This window comes from Bos indicus x Bos taurus, chromosome 13 (assembly GCF_003369695.1).
Source record: "Bos indicus x Bos taurus breed Angus x Brahman F1 hybrid chromosome 13, Bos_hybrid_MaternalHap_v2.0, whole genome shotgun sequence".
Classification (NCBI taxonomy): Eukaryota; Metazoa; Chordata; class Mammalia; order Artiodactyla; family Bovidae; genus Bos; species Bos indicus x Bos taurus.
Genome location: NC_040088.1, coordinates 36705809 through 36729332, shown reverse-complemented (window position 1 = coordinate 36729332; position 23524 = coordinate 36705809). Strand labels below are relative to the sequence as shown.

At 45.3% G+C, this 23524-nt stretch overlaps 1 protein-coding gene across 5 annotated transcripts in view; it reads left to right on the top strand.

Moving 5' to 3' along the window:
- Window positions 1-23524, top strand: part of DIP2C (disco interacting protein 2 homolog C) — a 294331-nt gene that overhangs the window by 111454 nt on the left and 159353 nt on the right. The window lies entirely within an intron of this gene.

Here is a 23524-nt window from a genome sequence, read left to right as displayed (position 1 = left end):
CCCATTGCAATAGTTGGATGGTAATCTCCAGGAAAAGCTAAAGAAAAAAAATAAGAAAACAAGCCTTGACAAATACTTTGTGATGTTGGTCAAGTTTAAGAGCTTTTAGTGTTGACACTTTGAAATAAGAAGCCCTGTGAGGTGCAGGTTTGCCAGTAGACGAGCGCAAGTATGTGCACACTTGTGCCTGTGCAGGAACGTCTCCTCCAGCGGGTGGGATCCCTGACCAGAGGTTGGTTGTCAGTCTTGTTTTGGGAGACTTTCATCCAGCAGGATAATTACCTCCTCTTGTCATTTGTGAGCCATCCCTGCCTTAGAAAATGGACACACACATATGAAAAAATACCAGAAAGTGACTGGTGGTGGTTGTTGATAGTAACCGGTGTGGTAAAAGTGTGTGTTAGTTGCTCAGTTGTGTCCAGGTCTTTGCAACCCCATGGGCTGTAGCCTGCGTCTGCCCATGGAATTTTCCAGGCAAGATTATCGGGAGTGAGTATCCATTCTCTTCTCCAAAGGATCTTCTGGACCCAGGGATCAAACCCAGGTCTCCTGCATTGCAGGCAGATTCTTTACCATCTGAGCCACCAGGGGAGCCCCCCAGTAGTAATTAACATTTTCTTAAATTAGCTGATCATTTTTGAAGTTATTGAGTGTTTACATATGTCAATTACTGATTTTTTTAGCAAAGGGAAAGTTTACTGTGAAACTGGCCTGAGAAACAGTAGCATTTCAAGGAAACAGTGGCTCTTCTTCAGTAAGATTGATTCAAGGACTGATTGCCAAGAAGTGGGACATTTGAGAAGCTTGCATGCTGGTATGTCAAGTGGTTCAGGAATTTAAATCTTGATAACTCTTAATTAACAGTGAGGTAGGTATTCTCCTTGAAAAGATTAGTGTTTGTAGGACTCACATGTCACTGTGGCTTTTTGTCTCTGTTTGTATCCTGTTCCAGCCACTGATTGCTTTGTCTTCCAGGCCTCTCCTTCCCCTGAGTTCCTGCTCGGCCTCCTGATGCTGCCTCTGAGGCAGTGCCCTTCCTTTGTGCCTGTGTGTCCTCTCCTCACAGGTGTTAGTCTCAAAGGAGCCCTGCTTGTGCTGTGCACACAGTAGGTGCTCAGTAACCACTTGCCTCAGAGGGCTCTGAGCTTCTGAAAATGATAATTGTCTGGATTCCAGAAGCCTTAGTCATGACAGAGACGGGGCACTGAGTGCACTGAGGCTGCCAACAGGGAGGAGAATTTAGTCAAGGGCATAGATAAGAGTCTCACGTTTGCTGTGTCTCTGGTTCTTGGTCCAGTGAGTGGATATTTCCTCTGGTGTGGCTAGGCTTCCATTTGGCACACCTGGGGCCCCGCTCCTACAGGCCTTGTAGCCACACCTGCTTGTCTGCTGCCTCCCTGCCGTTGTGAGGGGATCCCCTGAGGTGAGGCTAAACATGCTAGAGGGCGTGGGGACAGGAGGGTCCAGGGACCAGGGTGCGTGGGCACCTAGACAGGAGGGACACCATGAGCCGCTTCACTGGCAGAGTCGTGAGCTCATCTTGTTCAGGGGATTTCTCCTGCTGGAACTTTCCCCAAAGGACAAAGTGAAATCTTGGCTTTCGGGCTGCTGCTAGAACTTTGTATAGGATTTGCTGTTGTTACTATGAAGGTGCCAGTTATCCTGGCCATGTCAGAACATCTGGGGCTCTGGCATAGTGGCACTTTTTTTAGGGCTAATATGTTTCCTCCTGAATTAAAAAGTGTCTGGCTGATGCTGTAGGGGAGGAAAAGTGATTTTCCCTCTACCCTTCTGAGTTCTTAACTGAGACTCCTATGATAAAGACAGATTAACAAGAGAAAAACATACATTTATTAACATTCACATCTCAAGTAGAAATAAGAGATACCCAGGGGGAAATGAGTGACTCCTGAGGTGGCTTAGAATTCACACATGAAAACCACCCTAACAGGCGAAGGGAAGGTGGGAAGTCACTCTTAGGGCAGAGGAAGAAATTTTAGGGAAGGTGAGGGGCTTTGGAGGATGGGTAGAGCATGGCAGTTTGTGACAGAGTCTGTGTGTGTGTGGGGCCACTTCTAGGCTCCTCTCCTGTGACAAGAGTCAGTCTTCCTGGTGGTGAAGCTGCTGGGGAGGAGACTTGTGATACCAAGTTCCTATGGAGCCTCTGTGTTCTGGCAGATGAGGGGGTTCAGGCAGAGCTCCCTCTGCACCTGCTGCCCTTCAGGTGCCTTCTGCTCAAGACAGACAGTGCACCAAAGCAGTACTGAAGCCGGTGTGTCCTGACCTCCTGCAGTCGTGTGTGTTCTGCTGCCCTTCCTTGCCGAGTACCTTGTGTAGGAAGCACAGAACTTGCTCTGGGTTTTTGCAGTCCTCTCCTGGCTCTTCCTTCTGAAGTTCCCCCATAAATACTAGACCATCTAGGCTAGGCTGTTTTCCCAGTTGCTTGTCATCTCCAGCATCTGGTGGTTCAGACCAGACACATCACTGCCTGAGATCTTCTGATCAGCATAAAATATGATCAGTGCTATCACACCCAGTTGATTATAATTCTAGAGGAAAAATTTTAATTAGCTTGTGTGAGGTCATAGATACAAATGTGTAATTCCTATTTAACTTTCAAAATCTTTAAAGTCTCTTTCAGACTCTGTTGGAAATCCTAGGTTTTGTTCAGTGCTTTACTCTCCTTCTTACCAAGGAGGAAATCGAAGAGAGAGAAGTAACTTCCTCCGGGTCTCAGTGAATGCTCCTGGATAGCTGGGTCTTCTGGCAAAGCTGGAACTTTTGCTGGTTCTTCCCTAGTGGGTTATCTGACGTTTGTCATTATTTTGTTTCAGTGTTGCCTCAGTTAACTTAGAAAAATAATATTTCCCAGAGACAAAGTTAGGGCCCTTCCTTTGCATAGCAGTGGAATTCTTTGTGCTAAAGTGCTTTCTGTAGAGTGACTGTTGATAGAGGAATATCCCAGAGTTTCAGAGCTGGGAGAGAGTTAATCGTCTTCATACAGGTAACTATCTGGCAAATCATTGATCATAATGTTAACTTATGCTTACCTGTGTCAGTGGCCCACCTTAAGGTATCAGGTTCACACTGAGGAAGAGTGACTTCCTTCACTGTGACATTCTGACAGACCATGGCCATGCCTTGACCCTTGGGCCCAGCCAGGCTTGTTCCTGCCTTTGCCCCTTGTCTGAATCTCTGGGTGTTTTGTCTTTAAATTTCATCAACTCAAGAGTTGTCTTGAGTACTTAATCTGAAGTGATAACTCCAGACACCATCCTCTTAACCCTAGCAATTACCAGTATTGATCTTTTATTGTTTCTTACTATTTCCTCCTCCTTCCTGGCTCCTTCCTTCCTCCAGAACAGTGACGCTCTGAGAGCTGTCCTCTGTCCTATAATAGTGATGGATTCGTAGGGTCATCTGATAAACATTTATAAGAGGATGTGTGACACAGTCATTTCTTAGTAAAGAACTATTTTCCAGAATTCTGGGTGTGAGCTCAGGCTTTATTTGTATTAAGGCTGCCCTATTTCTGCTGGCTTACAGGTAGCCAAATTATGGATTGAGGACTTTGAAATACATGTGTGTCTGTGTGTGTGTTACAGTGTCAGTGTATCCAAAAGGAATACTCACTTAAAAAACTGTTTCATATGGCAAAAACCCCCAAGAAAACTGCCTTATAAACCCTCTGCAAAGGATATCTAGAGTAAACACTGAAAACAAATGTTTTCATGAAAAGCCAAACCAAACAGTGAGAACTTGTTGGAATTATGTATAAATAAAAAGCAGTACCAAGAATCTTTGCATAAAGGGTCATTTCACAGAACACTAGTAATTTACCTCAGCTCCCCTCTGCTAATGAAGATCTTTCACTCAAATGTTGACAGATGACAGGGGGCTTACTGTGACCTGTCTCCTGGTCACTCATGTCCTACTGATGCATTTGCTGCAGGGGCCAATTCTGGACTCTAGTCGCCCCCATCTCCCACCCTCTCTGTGTCCTGTCCCCGGCCAGGTGCCCTGGGTAGAGGGGCCTAGAGCCTCCCCAGATTTTTTTATGCTAGGAAAGCTATGATGATTCACCTCTTTAAATTAATATAGACCAAGAGTAATACAGTCATGCAGATCAGTACTGTCTGTAATATGGTAGTTTACAAGCACAAAATTGTATCTTTCTTTACACGTATTTCTGAATAATAGAGATTGTGAGATTTGGGGGTAAATTTTTAGTGTTGTATGAAGCAAAACTGATTAAATTATGCAGATGGCTCACGGCTTCTCATTTCAGGTAACAATAAGGAAGGTAACAGGGTTTTGTGTTGGCTGTGTAACCTGGTAATTTTCTCTGAGCCCATTTCTTGGTAGAGAGAATGAAGGGAGTTTTTCCTGTCCTGTTAGCTGTTGTTAGGGAGCCCCAGCATCTGGCCCAAGTTCTCAAGTGTGATATGGTTTTTTTATATTTAATATTTTTGTAATGGTATGTCTTACAACAACATGGATTATCTTTACAATTTATAGAAAATTGTATGAGGAAAAGAGTAAACCAAGCAATACTAGGCTCCTCTTGAAGCACTTCTGTTACTTCAGTCCTGGCGTATAATCCAACTGTGCTGACAATGGTGCCGGCCCTGGGGCACCCCTGGGGATGGGATGCTACCCAGGAGCATTTGCTCTCCCTGCCTCAGGCTGCTTGCTCGTGTGTTCTCTCGCTCGCTCGCTGTCTCTTGTGTTCGCTTTTCATCTGTCTCTCTCCCTGTCTCCTCAGCTCTCTAACTCTCTGTCTTTCTTCATCTCTCTGCCTCTCCCTCTTCGCCTCTCCATCTCCCTCTCTGCCCGTCCCTCTCCATCTCTCTTAGTAGACTCTTTCTGTCCCCTTCCCACTATGGCATAGGACCAGACTCTGACACATCCCAGCTGTCCCTTCTTAACACTTGGCTGGAAACCTAGAGGGAAAGAGCCCAGTTACTACAGAAATACAGGGGATTTTATGTGGACTACTTTTGTATCTTGTTTTTCACTTTAATCTAAGTACAAAAGGCAAGTGTCAAAACAAAGTCACTGTTATTTATGCTTGCATCCTCTGAATCTGGAGCCTTCCGTTAGAGCTCCAGTGGCCGCAAGTGCCTTATACTGAGCCTTCTGGTTTTCTTGGTGACAGTCCTTCCAAATGTTTAGAAGTTCCACAGGATTCACTGAGGAAACAATAGTGTGGTCTCTGATAAAAATCTCAGATCCTGTTTAACAACAGTTTTTCAGATTGTCCATGGGCAAGTCTTTGGTTTAATAAATATTTACTGCTGGTCTATGCTGGTTGCTGGAAATTTAACGGAGAGAAGGCACAGCCGGTGTACTAAGAGGCAGGTGGAGGGCTGGTATGTGTGATGGCATGTGTGGGCTACAGGGGTAACAACCAGTCTTGATGGAGTGAGCAGCCAAATACAATGGTTAGAGTTTGGAGAATTTCCACACAGATGCGTGTGTATCTGTGCATCAGTTCAGTCGCTGAAGTCGTGTCCAACTCTTTGCAACCCCATGGACTGCAGCACGCCAGGCTTCCCTGTCCATCACCAGCTCCTGGAGCTTGCTCAGACTCACATCCATCGAGTTGGTGATGCCATCCAGCCATCTCATCCTCTGTTGTCCCCTTCTCTTCCTGCCTTCAGTCTTTCTCAGCATCGGGGTCTTTTGCAATTTGTCATTTCCTCACATCAGGTGGCTAAAGTATTGGAGCTTCAGCTTCAACGTCAGTCCTTCCAATGAACATTCAGGACTGATTTCCTTTAGGATGGAGTGGCTTGATCTCCTTGCTGTCCAAGGGACTCTCAAAAGAGTCTTCTCCAGCACCACAGTTCCAAGGCATCAGTTCTTTGGTGCTCAGCTTTCTTTATGGCCCAACTCTCACATCCATACGTGACTACTGGAAAAGCCATAGCTTTGACTAGATGGACCTTTGTTGGCAAAGTAATGTCTCTGCTTTTTAATATGCTGTCTAGGCTGGTCATAGCTTTTCTTCCAAGGAGCAAGTGTCTTTTCATATCCTGGTTGCAGTCACCATCTGCCGTGATTTTGGAGCCCAAGAAAGTCGAGTCTGTCACTGTTTCCATTGTTTCCCCATCTGTTTGCCATGAAGTGATGGGATCAGATGCCATGATCTTAGTTTTCTGAATGTTGAGTTTTAAGCCAGCTTTATCATTCTTCTCTTTCACTTTCATCAAGAGGCTCTTTAATTCCTCTTTACTTTCTGTCATAAGGGTGGTGTCATCTGCATATCTGAGGTTATTAATATTTCTCCCAGCAGTCTTGATTCCAGCTTGTGCTTCATCCAGCCCAGCATTTCGCATGATATACTCTGCATATAAGTTAAATAAACAGTGACAACATACAGCCTTGATCTACTCCTTTCCCAATTTGGAACCAGTCTGTTGTTCCATGTCCGGTTCTAACTGTTGCTTCTTGACCTGCATACAGATTTCTCAGGAGGCAGGTCAGGTGGTCTGGTATTCCCATCTATTGAATTTTCTACAGTTCGTTGTGATCCACACAGTCAGTGCTTCAGTGTAGTCAGTGAAGCAGAAGTAGATGTTTTTCTGGGATTCTCTTCCTTTTTCTGTGATCCATTGGATGTTGGCAATTTGATCTGGGTAGTGGTGCATACCTACCCATGTAGGATCATACGGTGTACTTTGCACACTGCTCTTATTTTCGCTTAACATTATATTGTGAATGTTTTATCATGTTTTAAAATATCCTATGGAAAAAAATCTGGCAAGCTTTGAGGTACTGAGAGGAGTGTGGTGTTGCTAGTGTGTAGGGAGCTCAGTGGGTGATTCTGGATGAGACTAGAAGGATGGGCAGGGGCCAGTCACACGCGCCCTGGAGCCTGTGAGTATCAGTTACCTGTGGCTGTGTGTCAGATTACCTTCAGACACCCAGCATTCATTGTCACACCGTTTCTGTGGTCACAGGTTTGTAGCAGCCTTGCTACACGGGTGGTTCTGGCTGTGGTCCTCTTGTTGTGGCCCCACTGCTGGCCCGGTTGTGCTTGTCTGAAGGCTTGCCTGGGGCTGGAGATCCTGTTTCCAGGATGGTACCCTCACAGGGCTGTTGGTGGTAGGCCTTAGGGCCTCATCCCTGGCCTTTCCCAACTTTGGGGTGGCTGGCTTCCCCAGAGCCAGGATATGAGGGAGCACCAGTCTGTCACGATGTGGGAGGGGCTATGCAAGAGTGAGCACCAGGAGTAGGTCCTGGGGCCTTCCTGCAGCTGGCCCCTCTGCCGTTAAAGTGGAGCCTTGGAAGGATTTTAAATGGGGAATTGATATAATCTGACTGCAACATAGAGAATGAAAGGGAAAGTGGACAGGTGTTTGGGTGCTGATTGCAAGAATCAGATCAGGATGGTTCTCAGGGAAAGGAAGGAAGGTGCTGTGACTGGGCCAGGCCTTGTGTGAGCTTTTGGAGTGGGTCACAGGATTTGTCTTGGTTGTGGTTAGAAGGTTCACTTTAAAGTAATTCATTAGGGCATACATTGGTTTGGGGTGGTTTTCTATAATTGTTTGATGTTACAATAAAAAGTGGACTTTTAATAAAGTGGGAGTGGGAGCTTGGGTGAGGCCTGTCCCAGTGACCCTGGCAGGAGACAGGATGTCCTGAAGGTGAATTGCAGCTGTGGACTTGCAGGAGGGCCAGGTTGGCACGAGAGGAGGGCTGTTAGGTGGGCAGATTCGTCTGTTTACCTAGTGGCGGGGCAGCAGGGCGTTGGGGAGACTCCCAGGTGTGCTCTGGGTGCCAGCAGGATGGTGGTGTCACTTCTGAGATAGTTTTGTGGGGCACAAGGTTGACATTAGCCTGAGCAGGCTGAGTGTGTTCAAGTTCCTGGAGATCTTCCATGGAGATGGGCAGTGGGTGGTGGGCTCTAGGGACCTTCTTCGCAGGGAGAGTCTGGATGGAGTGAGGACATGCATGGGGCTTGGGGGAGAAGGAAGTGGAAGGTTGGGGCAGAGCCTGAGCAGCAGTCTGGAGTAAAAAGGGCCGGTGGGGGTTGGGGGGGGCGCTGCTGACCGCAAAGCTGAGGCACTGTTGCCTTCGAGTCTGACATTTTCCTCAGAGGCCTGTTCTGAGTGTGCTGCAGTCATGTCAGGGTGGTGAAGGAGTTTAACAGTGTGATAGCTTTTAGGAAGAGTGATGGGGAGGCCATGAAAGTGACAGCACGACTTGTTGGCATCTTACTTTTATGTTTTTTTCTTTAATTATTTTGCATTTCTGATAAAATAGTTGGATTTTGAAAGTAAGTGAAACAGAAAAAGTAAGAATGAGAAAGAATGTGGAACAGGCTCAATTGGATGCATCTCAGGGAGGGGGTGGTGTGAGCAGCAATGAAATATTGATATAAACATAAACTAAAATTTGAGTATCATGTGGAGAAAGAGGCCATGGTTTACCTTTAGTGGGCATGCATTTCTGCATTCATTATCCTTATTTTCTTTGTTGAATTTGCTCTAGTTGATTGCAGGTCATTATTTTGAAAAATATGCAAAAAAAATCAAGGTAATAAATACAATCCTGGAGATATTTGTCTACAGTCTCTTTGTGACATTTCTGTACCTTGATCTCTATGTTTAAGTAGGAAGCCCAGAACACGTGTCTTTAATGCATAAGAAGGGCCATCTGCCTGTGCGATAGCACAAGAACGTGTGTGGACAGCGTTCCCAGTCACCGTCGTGGGTGTCCAGGCACAGTGAGGTGTCCAGGCACGAGGTCCGCACTGTCCCATCACAGCCCTGCCAGGATGTTGTGTCCCGGTTTTAATGCCTAAAGTAGTTGTCCAGCTTGTCCAGTTAGGAAAGGACGAAATTGCTGTGTCCCAGGGGTCTGCAGCCCTCCCAGGTCCTGTCTGTCCTGGGGCTCTCATGTCATTTGTACTTCCCCTCCACTGTCATTCCACTGTGCCCAGTTTTCAGGAATCACCTGGACACTTTGCTATTGGTTCTTGCTCTGACTGGCCTTCTGGAGGCACACGCTTCTCAGGGAAAGCCTCTCTGCCAACTGTCAGTCCATGGTGGTCTCTCCTCAAAGCTGTGCTTCCTTTTTTTGTGTGGAAAGGGTCTAGTCTGTGCACTGAGAGCCCTGGTTCCGGCATCATTTCTAACAGCACATCCTCTGTTCCCTTGCCTGGTGGGGAAGCAGGAGGAGGAAGGCTGCACAGGGCCTTATCCCTTTTCTGTTTCTCAAGAGCTTGGGGCAATGGCAAGAGAAACCCACGTTGCCACTCCACTGAACCCCTGGAATGTCACCTTGAGGTGGCAGAAGTATGTAAGTTACTCAGTAGTAACTTACAGTCTCTCCTAACAGTGGTGCGTTTTATATAGATGACATTAGAATTGATGCTTTTGAACTGTGGTGTTGGAGAAGACTCTTGAGAGTCTCTTGGACTGCAAGGAGACCCAACCAGTCCATTCTGAAGGAGATGAGCCCTGGGATTTCTTTGGAAGGAATGAGGCTAAGGCTGAAACTCCAGTACTTTGGCCACCTCATGCGAAGAGTTGACTCATTGGAAAAGACTGATGCTGGGAGGTATTGGGGGCAGGAGGAGAAGGGCACGACAGAGGATGAGATGGCTGGATGACATCACTGACTCAATGGACGTGAGTCTGAGTGAACTCCGGGAGTTGGTGATGGACAGGGAGGCCTGGCATGCTGCGATTCATGGGGTTGCAAAGAGTTGGACACGACTGAGCGACTGAACTGAACTGAACTGAATGTGGTAATTCATTATCTGATCAGACCAAAATTTAAACAACAAAAAGCAGGTCTCACTGTAGATGTTACTTCCTCCAAGAAACAGTGCTTATCTGCTACAAGTGGCAGAGACCGCTTCCTCTTCTTCCTGGAGTTCTTCCTGCTAAGTTATTGCTAAGTTGCTTCAGTCGTGTCCGACTCTGTGCGACCCCATAGACGGCAGCCCACCAGGCTCCCCTGTCCCTGGGATTCTCCAGGCAAGAACACTGGAGTGGGTTGCCATTTCCTTCTCCAATGCATGAAAGTGAGAAGTGAAAGTGAAGTCGCTCAATCGTGTCCGACTCTTAGCGACCCCATGGACTGCAACCTACCAGGCTCCTCCGTCCATGGGATTTTCCAGGCAAGAGTACTGGAGTGGGGTGCCATTGCCTTCTCCGGGAGTTCTTCCTAAGTAACCTTTTAAAGGTTCTCTTTGGTTCTGTGTTGTATTGTAGTTACAAGTGTGTGTGTGTGTATAATTTTGTGTGTGTACTATCTTTTTCTTGAAGGTATGAACCAAATCTTACTCTTCATTTCCACCGCATTGGGTGCAAATACTTGAGACACTTGTTCAATGAATGAATGGACAAATGAAAAATACAAGTAGTGACTTGAAATTTTATGTGAATTCTGAATCATCATGCCATCCTTAAAATTTTGAACTCAAACTTCTGCAGTGTTCTGTGTAAGCTGGATTTTGAATGCTGTGACCTAAAGCTATGACCTAATGTATTAAAAAGCCAAGACATTGCTTTGCCGACAAAGGTCCATAGTGTCACACAAAGACACACCCTCCCTCCCTAGGCCCCAGATCCCTCACAGATGTGCCACAGCTGCTTCCACCTGAGAACACCCACACATGGGAATTAGAGGAAGGTCCTTTCCCTCCTAAAAGCAAGAAAGCTTTTGAGAAGGTTAACAGAGGGGGGACAGAGGAAAGAGCTGGCACCTGGGCAGGGAGGTGGAAGCTGAGGGAGCTGGAAGCCATGGTGGGTGTGAATCAGGGGCCTGAGTTGTCTTTCTTCCCTGTTACCAAATATCCCGAGGATGTTTGTTTACTCTTACTGTCGAGATTATACCAGATGCTAAAGGTATTTAAAAAAAATACAGACAAGCGGAGGGGCCTTGGGATTTGAAGGGCCTAGAAGTTCAGGTTTCTGCTAACCCTTAGTGTGGGAGTGGAATGGGGATGCTTTGCAGATTCTTGTCTCACTCGAGATGAAGTCTGTGCAGATCGGACGTTGTAACGGCTCTGATTATCTCATGTGGGAAGAGAGCCAACATCTATAGCTTCAGTGTATGGGATGGTGCTGCTCAGTAGAACTCTGTACAGTGATGGGAATGTGTTTCTGAGCTGTCTGCACCTGAAATGCAGTTAATGCAGATGAGGAAGTGAACTTTTAATGTCATGGATTTTGAGCCCTGCTAGGCCAGCAGGGCCCTGGAAGGGAGGCCCGGTGCTGGATAAGGTTGCAGTGTTGAGTTTGTATGTGGCTCCTGCTCTTAAAGGCAGGTGTTCTTGTGTCTGCCTTTCTGTGGCTGTGCTAGTGATCTGTCTCACAGATGCTTTGTTTTGTGGTGAAGTTCTGCACCTGAGGAGTGGGGGAGAGGAACAGTGAGAGGGGGAACATCCCATCGTGGGGTCAGGCCCCTCAGGGTCTTCTGGGAGAGTCTTGGTGTTTGATAGCAAGCTGCCTGCGCTGCCTCTTGCTTGGTGGTTCTGGGTGATGTCTGAGCGTGTTAGCGTTTCCCTTTCATGTGCCACATCTCCTGTCTGCTAACATAGACAGTTCAGTTTTAATTGTGGGGCTTTTATCCATGCATGTGTGTGTCATGCTTTCCAACAGGGTGACTTGCTCTTGGGGAGAACCTAACAACTGTTAGTGCCCCTCTCAGCGTGTAAGTGGGTAGTTTATCTAGTTGTTCAGAGTTCCTCGGGGTGGGGGTGATTAGCACAGAGTTTAAGAACACGTGTAGGGAGTTGCGAATCAGTGATGAAAAACCTTTGTGTACACACACACACACACACAAACACACACATGCGCATACGTAAATGATTGATTTAACTTTGCAAAAAGGTGGATTTTTAATTGGAGGATTGATGAAACCATTGCTTGTGGTGTTTCCTGATGGATTTCTTGTTTGCCACCAAGTAATAAGTACAGTTGAATGGTTTTCATTTCTGACTCTATAATTTACATTTCTTTTTTCCATTCCCATCTGGGTGGAAACTAGACAGATGAACCATAAGGACTGTTTGTTTCTAATCTTCAATCATTTTTTCCTTACTCACATTTTTTTGGGTGAGTTGAGCTGCCCTGTATTTCCTTCTGCCTGTACTCTGGTCTCGGAGGTGTGTTGTATTTGCACCATGCTTTAAATGTATACACAGCAGCCTAAACTGCAACGTTTCTTTAAAGTTAGGCACAACATTTCAATTAAAATGTCACATACAACTCAGCTCCCAGCCAAGCTGTGCAGGTGTGGCCGATCCAGAGTCTGAGGGTTCTGGAGGACACCCCCACCTTTGCCCTCCTGAGAACCCCCTCAAACATCCACCAACCACCTGTTCTCTGGGTGTGTTCTGGAAGCGCAGCACCCTCCGGTGTGCTCACCGAGGGGCCTCAGAGCCTGGATGCTTCAGGTAACAGTGCTTTGGAAGTTGAGCACAACTGTCTTTCCCCCTCTCATCCTGCTCCCCTGTAGGGGGCATAGACTGGCACCTGTGGATCGGAGAAGACAGGTGCCAGAGGGGATGCAGGCGTGTGCGGGTGCGGGAGTGGCGAGAAGTGGCCTTGGGTGTCATGACAGGCAGCAGCACGTGTGAGAGCACTCTGTAAGCCACAGTCACACTCTCACCCTACAGGGAGTGCTTTTGAAGGGGGAGCAAGCGGTCCAGACCCAGGGAGCTGCAGAAGCAGAGCAGGGAGTGGTGGTGTGGTTGCAAGTGGGGAAATGAGCCCCAAAATCCCTGCCCAAGTGAGGGGCATGTCAGTGTGTGGTTTTGTTTATGTCATAAATGTGTATTTATGTGTGTCATGTACATGTATATACACATGTGATATATATATACACACACACACACACACACATACATGCACATAATCTCTCTCTTTGAAAAATATTTTGGGGATTCTGTTGGGAGCGTATATTCATCAGTTCTGTGGATCTCAGTTTTCAGTTATAAAATGGTAAAAACAATAATTCCTCTTTATCAGATTAAACTGTGTATGGAGGTGCCTGGGGGCTCTTGGTGTCAGCTTGTGGGCTGGGACTACTCACTGCCCCTACAATGGGAAAAAAAAAATAGGTGGAAATCTTTGACCATAAATTAGGCAATTGTTTCTCAAGATATGTCACCTAAGAAAAAAATAAATTGGACATTTATCGAAACTTAAAATGTGTGCATTTCAAATGACATCAAGAAACTGAAAAGACAACCAACCCACAGAGTCGAAGAAATTATTTGCAAGTTATATATCTGTTAAGGGTCTGATATTCAGAATACATACAGAGCTCTTACAACTGAACAATAAGAAAACTAACCCAATTTAGAAATGGGCAAAGGATTTGAATAGACATTCTCCAAAGAAGATACACAACTGGTTTAAAAAGTACATGAAAACATGTGCAATATAATGTGTCATTATAGAAACGCAGTTTAAAACTACTATGAAATACCTCTTCATACCCACTAGGATGGCTGTAATCAAAGTATTGGACAATGACAAATGTTGGCAGGGTTGTGGAGAAATTGTAATTCTCATACACTGCCGATGGGATATAGATGCTTTGGAAAAGTTTGACAGTTTCTCAAAAAGTTAAACAGAATTATTATTTGTTGTTGTTGTTTAGTCACTAGGTTGTGTCTGACTCTTTGCAACCCCATGGACTGTAGCCTACCAGGCTTCTCTGTCCATGGAATTCTCCAGGCAAGAATACTGGAGTGGGTTGCCATTTCCTCCTCCAGGGGATCTTCCCCACCCAGGGATCGAATCTGTATCTGCACTGGCAGGTGGATTCTTACCTCTGAGCCATGAGGGAAGACAACAGGGAAGAATTAGCATATGACCCAGCAATTCCACTCTTAGGCGTATAAGCTCGAGAAAAGGAAAAACATATGTCCACACAAAAACAAGAACGTTCACAGCACCATTATTCATAACAGTGGAGAAGTAGAAATGACCCAGATGCCTACCAGCTGATGAATGGATAAAATCAGATGTGCTGTATCCACGTAATGAAATAGTAGTCAGCCTTGAGAAGGGATGAACCTTGGAAGCATGCTTGGTGAAAGACAGACAGGAAAGGTCATGTAATGTGTAATCCCATATATATTAAAGATCCAGAACTCCTGGCAAATCTGTGGAGACAAAGTAGGTGAGTGTTGCCAGGGACTGGGGGAGGGAGGAATGAAAAGTGACTGTTCGAGGCTATAGGGTTTCATTCGGGAGTGGTAACCAGCATTCTGGAATTAGTGGTGAGAGTTATACGACCTTGTGAGTATATGAAAACTTACTGAATTTTACACTTTAAAAGAGATTTTGTGGTATGTAGGCTGTATTTCAGTTTAAAAAGAAACTCAGAACTTATTTGGCTGGTATTGCTCTCTTAGAATGTTGAGGATGCTGCATTTAATGTGTGTAATCATGTAACTAATGCTAAGATTCATCGGCCTTTCTCCATCTTCATAGGATCTTAAATTGTATATGTGAGCATATTAGACACAGTTCTGTTTCATAGCCTGTATTCTTAGTTTTTGTATTACATAGCAACCTAACTGCTCTTCTTCCTACAGGGAAAGAGTGGACTTGTAGGTGTTACCTGAGCACTGTGCAAAAGAAAGTTTCTTTTGCCCAGATGGCCCTTGGTTTGGTAGCGTGGCAAGAAATGCAATCATAGTAAGTTAGTTTCATCTCCATGGCAAAAAAAGTTTGGCACATTTAATCCTTGCAGGTCTTTTCCTGCAAAGGTTATTCTCAGGGTTGCCCGTGTCCATACCCATAGAAATAGGTAACAGGGCTTCGCAGCTTCTTTCCTGGAAAGGTGCGTAGATCTGGCAAAGTTCACAGGACAGGCATGTGCGAGTCCTAACTCCAGAGAGACTTCTAGATATTTTTCCCCTGTAAGTTAATTTTTATTTCTGCCAATGCAGGATATGTGAGTTTGATCCCTAGGTGGGGCATATCCCCTGGAGGAGGCCATGGCAATCCACTCCATTGTTCTTGCCTGGGGAATACCGTGGACAGTGGAGCCTGGCAGACTACAGTCCATGAGGTCACAAAGAGTTGGACACGACTGAAGCAACTTAGCTCACAGTTTATTTACAATGTTGTGTTACTTCCTGCTGTATAGCACAGTGAATCAGTTGTACTTACATCCACTCTTTTTTAGATTCTTTTCCCATATAGGTCTTTGAGTATTGATTAAAGTTCCCTCTGCTATACAGTAGGTCCTGACTAGTTACCTATTTTATATAGTACTGTGCTTATCTGTTTCATTGATTATGCTAAAGCCTTTGACTGTGTAGATCATAACAAATTGTGGAAAGCTCTTACAGAGATGGGGAACACCACACCATCTTCCCTGTCTCCTGAGAAACCTGTATGCTGGTCAAGAAGCAATAGTTAGAACCATGTATGGAACAACGAGCTTCCCTCGTGACTCAGACTGTGAAGAATCTGCCTGCAGTTTGGGAGACCTGGGTTCGATCCCTGGGTTGGGAAGATCCCCTGGAGGAGGGCATGGCAACCCACTCTAGTATTCTTGTCTGGAGAATCCCCATGGACAGAGGAGCCTGGCGGGCTACAGTCCACGGAGTTGCATAGAGTTGGACACAACTGAGTGACAAAGCACAGCACAGCAGATGGAACAAATGATTGGTTCAGGATTGAGAAAAGAGTATGACAGGGCTATCTGTTGTTACCCTGTTTGTTTAACCTATATGCTGAGCACATCATGAGAAATTCTGGGCTGGATGAGTTACAAGCTGGAATCAAGATAGGTGGGAAAAACATCAACTTTAGATATGTGGATGACACCACTCTAATGGCAGAAAATGAAGAGGAACTAAAGAAGTTCTTAATGAGGGTGAAGGAGGAGAGTGAAAAAGCTGGCTTAAAACCAAATATTAAAAAAAAACTAAGATCAAGGCATCCGGCCCCATTACTTCATGGCAAATAGAAGGGCAAAAGGTGGAGATAGTGACAGATTTCCTCTTCTTGGGCTCTAAAATCACTGCAGATGGTGACTGCGGCCGTGTTATCAGAAGATGATTACTTCCTGGCAGGAAAACCTTGACAAATCTAGACAGTGTGTTTAAAAGCAGAGACATTTCTCTGCTGACAGAAGTTCATATAATCAAGGCTATGGTCTTCCCAGTGGTCACGTACGGTTGTGAGAGATGGACCTTAAAGAAGGCAGGGCACTAAAGAATTGATGCCTTCGAACTGTGGTGCTGGAAAAGACTCCTGAGAGTCCTTTGGACAGCAAGGAGATCAAACCAGTCAATATTAAAGGAAATCAACCCTGAATACTCATTGGAAGGACTCATGCTGAAGCTCCAGTATTTTGGTCACCTGATGTGAATAGCCGACTCATTGAAATAGTTTCTGATACTGGGAAAGATTGAAGACAAAAGGAGAAGAGGGCGTCAGAGGATGAGATGACTAGATGACATCACTGATGCAATGGACAAGAACTTGAACAAACTTTGGGAGATGGTAAGGGACAGGGAAGCCTGGTGTGCTGCAGTACATGGGGTCACAAGGAGTTGGACACGACTGGGCAACTGAACAGGAAGAAGAAGTATATATATGTCAATCCCAATCTCCCATTTATCCCTTTCCACTTTGCCCCAGGTAACCGTGTTTGTTTTTTGCATCTTTAACTCTATTTCTGTTTTGTAAATAAGTTCATTTGTACCTTTTTTTTGGGTTCCACACATAAATAGTACTGTGGTATTTGTCCTTTTCTGACTAACTGTATTCACTCAGTATGACAATTTGTAGGTCCATCCATATTGCTACAAATGGCATTCTTTCTTCCTTTTTATTTTTTGGTCTTAACAGCTTGAGCTGTGGGCAGGATGGTTACAGCCCTTCACAGGTGTTCCTTGTATCTGAGCATTTAGCCACCATGGCTGTGCAAGCATGCATGTGACCATCCCTGCCAGGATTGGCACCTGGCACATACTGAGTTCACATCATTGCCCTGTGCTTGCTGGGCCCCCGCGGACTGGGCTGGCTGGGCAGCAGCATCTGATGCTCAGTGAAGAGGTTTCTTATGCCTGCTTGCTCTGTCCTTTTGCACACTGGCCAGGGCAGGCCTTCTGAGCATTCTGCTGGGCCAGAGCTTGGCTTGTGCTCCTGAACACCCTTGAGACCTGCCCACCCACTTCAGCCTGGGGACTGTATGGAGGAGGAAGGGGGCATGTTGACATCATGGAGCTGGGGCCAGTTCTAGAGGTTTCCAAACCTGGCTGCGATCAGAGCCAGCTGAGGGACTGTTGATAAGCTATATTTATGGCTCTCTCTATAATCTTTATTTCTAGGACACCTGTGCTTTTCACAGATGTTCTCCAGTTCTTCCTGCTCTAACCTGAGAGAGCCAACGTACTCACTGATCTGTCTTCTAAGGCAAATGCCATGTTGCACAGGTTGGTGAGAAAACCCAGGTTAGGGTGGACCCAGCAGTTGAGAAGATGATTTTCAGGAGAACAGTGTCCCTGTGTTTCCTTCCTGTCACCTGGAAAGATTTCTTCTGCTGGCGTGAGAACGTAAGGTTGCTTTCAAGAGTTCACAAATTGGTATGAATTTATTTTTTGACTTACCTGTACAGGCATGTCCCTTCAGATCATTGACCTGCAGTGTTCATGTAAATTAGCACGTTAGTGAATGATAGTTTCTGTAATTTTATTAGGCAGATTCTTGGTGAAGCTTTGCTTAAAGAATAGCTTCTTTCTGTAAACCCTTTTATTGTTGGCACAGATTTTCTTTCTGAGGATTTTGCAGCACTGAGAATTGTTGTGGTTTTTTGTTTTTTTGTTTTTTTTAAGAGACAAGGGCGCATCCTAATGATTGTAAAATATTTAACTGTGAAACTCACAACATTTTAAAAATAGCTTGCAGAAAAATGCTAATTTTTAAAAAATGATCAGTATTTCGTTATCTGTGCTATTAAGGGGACAGAATTAGAATACGTATTCCTAGCTAGGTCATTTAAAAGTGTTAAAGTGTCACTTACTTGGCTTTGAAGCATTTTTACTACTTTTTAATTACTTTTAATTAAAATATTAAGGTTACTCTGCATATCCTGAGCCTGAGCTGTCAGTAGTGGGTAGTTTGGGAATGCTGGGTATATGATTTCTGAAATACTAAGGTGATCCAGGTGGTTGACCATGCTGTTGAGTTACCTCCTGAGACTGCTGTCCAATTCTGAGGCTTATTTTTTCTAGTATAAGAAGTAGGAACCCAGAGGAATCAGCCTTCTTTCTAGACTGTGCTCCTCGGAGAGGGGAGAGGGAATGCTTGCTGAGTAGTGCAACACTCTAGGCACTGCATTGTGTGATACAGTTCTGAAGATAGGCCTCAAAGTCAAAGTCACTGTAATCTGGTAAAAGCTGGGAGGTTGCATAATTTGCCTGATGTCACATAGGTAAGAAGTGGCAGAAGTGGAATTTGAATCCACGGCTAATTGTGTTTCCAGAACTTAGAAGCAAGGTTGGGCTGGAAATGTCGACTTGGCAGAGCAGAGACAGCATGGAGTGAGAGAGGAGGAGGATGTCGGCACAACCTGCAATGTGTTTTCACAGGAGTTTCAGAGGACGAGGTATTCAGGGAGCAGAGGATTGGGTGGGCCAGGCCTGACAGGTGTGGTGTGGGCTGCAGGTGCCCATGGTACTTGCTTAAACATCCCTCTTCTCCAGGACCATTTCTCTGGAGCCGTGCGGCTGGCGCCGGCTCACAGGTGAAGGCATGTGTCTTGTGGGAAGTCAGCCCACTGCCCTGGAGGTCTGCCAGCATCCTTCCAGGCCAGCTGCCCCTGAGGTCATGGAACCAGAAGGCTCGCAGATTGGACTCACATGCCTGACACAGTTTATTAAGTCGATTTAGGACACACATCAAGAAAGCAAGGGGGAGAAGTGGGATAATTCATGCACATGCTAGATTAGGGCATAACCAGGCAGGGTGCTGCTCTGCTTGGATCCCAGGTTGTCTTGTTTTTAGGCCTTTCTCTGAGCAACTGAGGTTCCAGCAGGGCCCTCGTGCCTGGCCACAGATGTTTGCCAATTAGCCTAGTGAATAGCCATGGGTTTATTGGTGCTTCTTGGGCAGAGAGCTTGTGGGGCCAGGATGGTTGTCAGTGGTGGCAGCTGACTGAGGCCTCATGGATATTCAGCGAATGTGTTAGATAGTCATCCTTACTATTTCATATCCAGGTGCCTTGGGACATTAGCATCTGCTGGTGCTTCCTCTCTGAGCATAGCTGTCACCATCTTTTTACCACAGATTTGTCATGTAACTTTTTACAATTGTATTTTGAACTTAAAAGATCGTACTTGTTTCACACACCACAGTGTGGAGGTTACAGGATGCATAAAGTTGGAGATAGTAGTTTAGGTTACTTTTTATCTTTAATTGAAAAATTTTATTGTGGTAATATTTACATAACTTAAATTTTTACCATTTCCATCATTTTAAAATGTACAGTTCATTGGCATTACCTGCATTCACAGTACAGGGCTGCTATCATCAATATCATTTATAGAACTTCTTTATCTTCCCAAACTGGAGCTCTGTCTTTGGTAAACCCCAACTCTCGTGCCCGTCCCAGCCCATGTCCCCCACCATGGATTAGTCATTAGTAAACTTTAAGAGAAGGGCTGGGGGAGACTGTCTTTAGGTCTGAGGATTGTTAGATCATCTTTTCCTGTTTCCATGGGAGATGTAGGGGAGCAGGGTCATGTGACCATAAATCCCCACAGCCTCGAGGTTTGTTTCCCTGCGTGAACCAGACACATGTCCTCAAACACAGATAATCATGGCGGGGGAGAGGGGTGATGCTGTCATGGTAAGAATTCTGAACTTGCTCTCTTTCCAAGTTTCCTTTCCTAGTACTTGAGTTTGGTGACTAACATCTAATGTTTCAGGGAGACTTGGGAGTGTGAATGTTCGCCATCGATTCTAAAGCACACGTGTCACTTGTGGGATGTGTGTTGGGTCCTCCTCGGTGTGTCTTGTTAGTGTTCTCATGGTGATGTATGTGTTTGATCCACAGTTTCCTGCTCAGACAGACACTGAAGAGTGAAGGGACTCAGTGACAGGCCACGGCTGTCTCCAGCCTGGGGTTGTCTCCAGGGTGCTTGTGGGTCATGTATTTCAGTATTTTGGGGTTTTGTGATGTGCTTTACATTGTGGGTAGCTTTGAAATTATATATTTTGCATATTAAGAGTCTGCCTTATTCTGTAAACCTATAATCTTGCTGCTTTTCAAAACTGTTGGTTCCTTTAAAAACCAAAACAGCTCTCTCAAAATATGAATGGGATTTTTGTTAAGAATTTAGTTTTTAAAATGGTCAGCTATTCAGTAAATTGATTGGGATGATTAGTTCAATATTTGGACACAATTAATTTTCTATTTTTTTTTTTCTAATCAAAACACAGAAGACATCAAGTGTGTGGACCAGGAAGGACTTCCAGATAATATAAGTGACTTTTTAATACAAGATTAGCTAGATTTTTTAAAAAGAAACTTTAAAAAACTTCGGCATTTCCAAATCCAAACAAAATAAATTTAAAAATAATCAAATTGAGTGAGGGATTAAAGGACTAATATGACTACTATATCAAGGACTTATTCCAGTTGGTAAGAAAAACACCTTACGACTAAAAGGTAGGTGTGCAGAGATAAATGAGCAGGTACTTCACAACTGAGATGATACAGAAGATGAACAAACATCTGGAAAGAACTTTTTTCTTACTAGTTTCACAAAGGTTTAAATTAACACATGCTCCTTTTCCATCTCTAATTAGGAAATTTTTCAAAATTACATTACGGTGCTTGCATTGATACAGTCCTTGGTAAAAGTATTAACAGGTTTTTTTAAAAACAATTTTGTAAATTAGAAACTTACAATGTTTATATCCTTCTCTGGCTCTTCCAAGGTTCTTAGACATATATTTGAGGTTCTTAAGATAGACTTGAGAACCACAGTAAAGCCAGCTGACTGATAGCAACTTAGATCGGAGAGCACTGACTGGCCCTCTTGATCACCTTACCCTGAAATTCCTTAGCTTCAACTTCCTCAGTAATCAGTCCCTTCTGCTCATGGGAAGGGCCTGTGATTGTGGCCTCGTCTGAACCCCAGAAGACCCTCAGACGGGGGGCACAGAAAGCTTAGCACTTGAATCTACTTCATGGGCGGGCAGGAGGCCTGCCTGCTTGATAAGGGGTGGGGCTCTGCTCGACCTGGCGTGTTTCTTAGTCTGTGTTTGGGGAGTCATAGTTGAGGGAAACAGAGAAGGCAGTGGCACCCCACTCCAGTACTCTTGCCTGGCAAATCCCATGGATGGAGGAGCCTGGTAGGCTGCAGTCCATGGGGTCATTAAGGGTCGGACATGACTGAGTGACTTCACTTTCACTTTTCACTTTGACTTTTCACTTTCATGCATTGGAGAAGGAAATGGCAACCCACTCCAGTGTTCTTGCCTGGAGAATCCCAGGGACGGGGGAGCCTGGTGGGCTGCCATCTATGGGGTCACACAGAGTCGGACACGACTGGAGCGACTTAGCAGCAGCAGCAGTTGAGGGAAAAATGGGAAATTTGATTGGGTGGGGATGACACCCATGCCAGTGGGCTCCAGGACGCCACGTGAACTTGAACAGGTTTCCCGCCACCCCGAGCCAGACCTGTGGACTTGACATTCTCTGGCTCCTTGGGCATTAGGAGGGGATGTGTTGGGCCTGAAAGGACCAGAAGTCTGTGCCAGGGCCATAATTCCTGTTTGTTAACAATGGGAGTTTTCAGAGAGGTTTTATTGGGCCTCAGTGGATATTATGTACCTGCAAGAATCTGATACAGGTATTCCATAGCAGCCACCGGAATTGCTGACTTTATCTTATGATCTTTGTGTGGCCATAGGTTTAGTGTGATTTTGATTATCAGCTCACTCTGTAGGCCTCCCCCACCCCATGGGGTAAATCAGACTGCAACAAAGGAGACCCCTCACTGGATGGAGTCCTCCAGGCTGTTCAGTGGGTGTTAATGAAGACTGACTTGGGCCCCTTATGCTCCGTGCTGAGGAGGATGCGCTGTTGACACTAAATACTGAAATCCTCTGGTTTATCTCCCATTATGACAATACAGTGGCATGTGTAATGGGGGAGGGGGAGAACAAAAAACTGAAATGTGTTAGCGGGGCTTTGAGACACTTCACAATTGAAAATGGGACCGTGGTAACTAAAGAGAAATAACATGTTTTCAGACCTTCACCTTCCTGCTTCAGATTTCATACAGTTTCTCTTTTCTGCCCACATAGAAACAACATGCTATTAGGAAGGTTTAGCCTTAAAAACTGATTAGACTTCCAAAAATAATTCATGACTGCCTCTGTTTTCTCTCCCTCTCGCAATGACTTCTGCCTCCACGGCTCTCTAGAGTTAAAATGAGAAAGTTTGTGATCCCTTTGGCTGTTTCCATATCTGCTGTAGGTTAAACTGTGTCTTCCTAAAAGGTTTCAGTTCTGGTACCTGTGGATGTTCCCTTATTGGGAAGTAGATGAGTATCCCAAGTGAGACTATCCTGGTTGGTGGAGTGGGCGCTCCAGCCGATGACTGGCACCCTTGTAAGAAAGGAGAGGGAGGTCTGGAACATAGAAACATAGACCAGAAGGCCATGTGGAGACAAGGCAGAGACTGGAGGATGCATCCGGAAGCCCAGAAATGCCAGAGGACTCCAGAAGCTGGGAGAGGTAGGAGGCTGCCTCTGACAGAGCCTCCTCAGGAAGTGCAGCTCTGCCCACACCTTGACTTTGGAGTGCTGTCTCCACAGTTGGGAGAGTCAGTGTCTGTCGTGTTAGCCATGCATCTTGTGGTAATTGTCATGGCAACCCTCAGCAACAAATGTAGCATACATCTGACTGTTAATTGCACACTCTCAGTACCCAAGACGAAAGTTACATGGGCATGGAGATAGGTGTTGAAAGTATGGCACAAACACGTACATATGTGCACACATGCATGTGCATAGACATACAGTATGTCATACCTCCCAAGTTAATGCAGGAATTGCATGAGTGAATCCACATGCTCTCCGCGGCCATTGAGCTGGAGATTTGAGTGAGGGTTTGTGGCTTGGAGACTACAGTCCACGTAGGCACCAGTGTTTGTGTTTTTAGACTTAACTGTTGCATCTTGGTCCCTAAGATAAGATTTTGGTCTGCTGTGAGTTCTGTGTTTGGGTCACGCTGACTCTTAGCATGCATCTCAGCAGAATATTAGCATGGTGACCATTTGTAGCTCAGGGTGAAATATCTAAGAGAAAACCCATGGGGACCTACTGGGACACACCTGTCACTGAGTGCTGGCCTTTTTGTGAAGAATATGTATTAAGGAGAATCCTGGACATTGATGATTTAGTGTTTAACTTAAATACCCTCAAGGAATTTAGGTCAAACGATCAGTTAGAAATTGGGTTTGGCAGGCACATTGGAGTAGATAATGGTTCATGTCAGCACCAGTGATTTTCTCA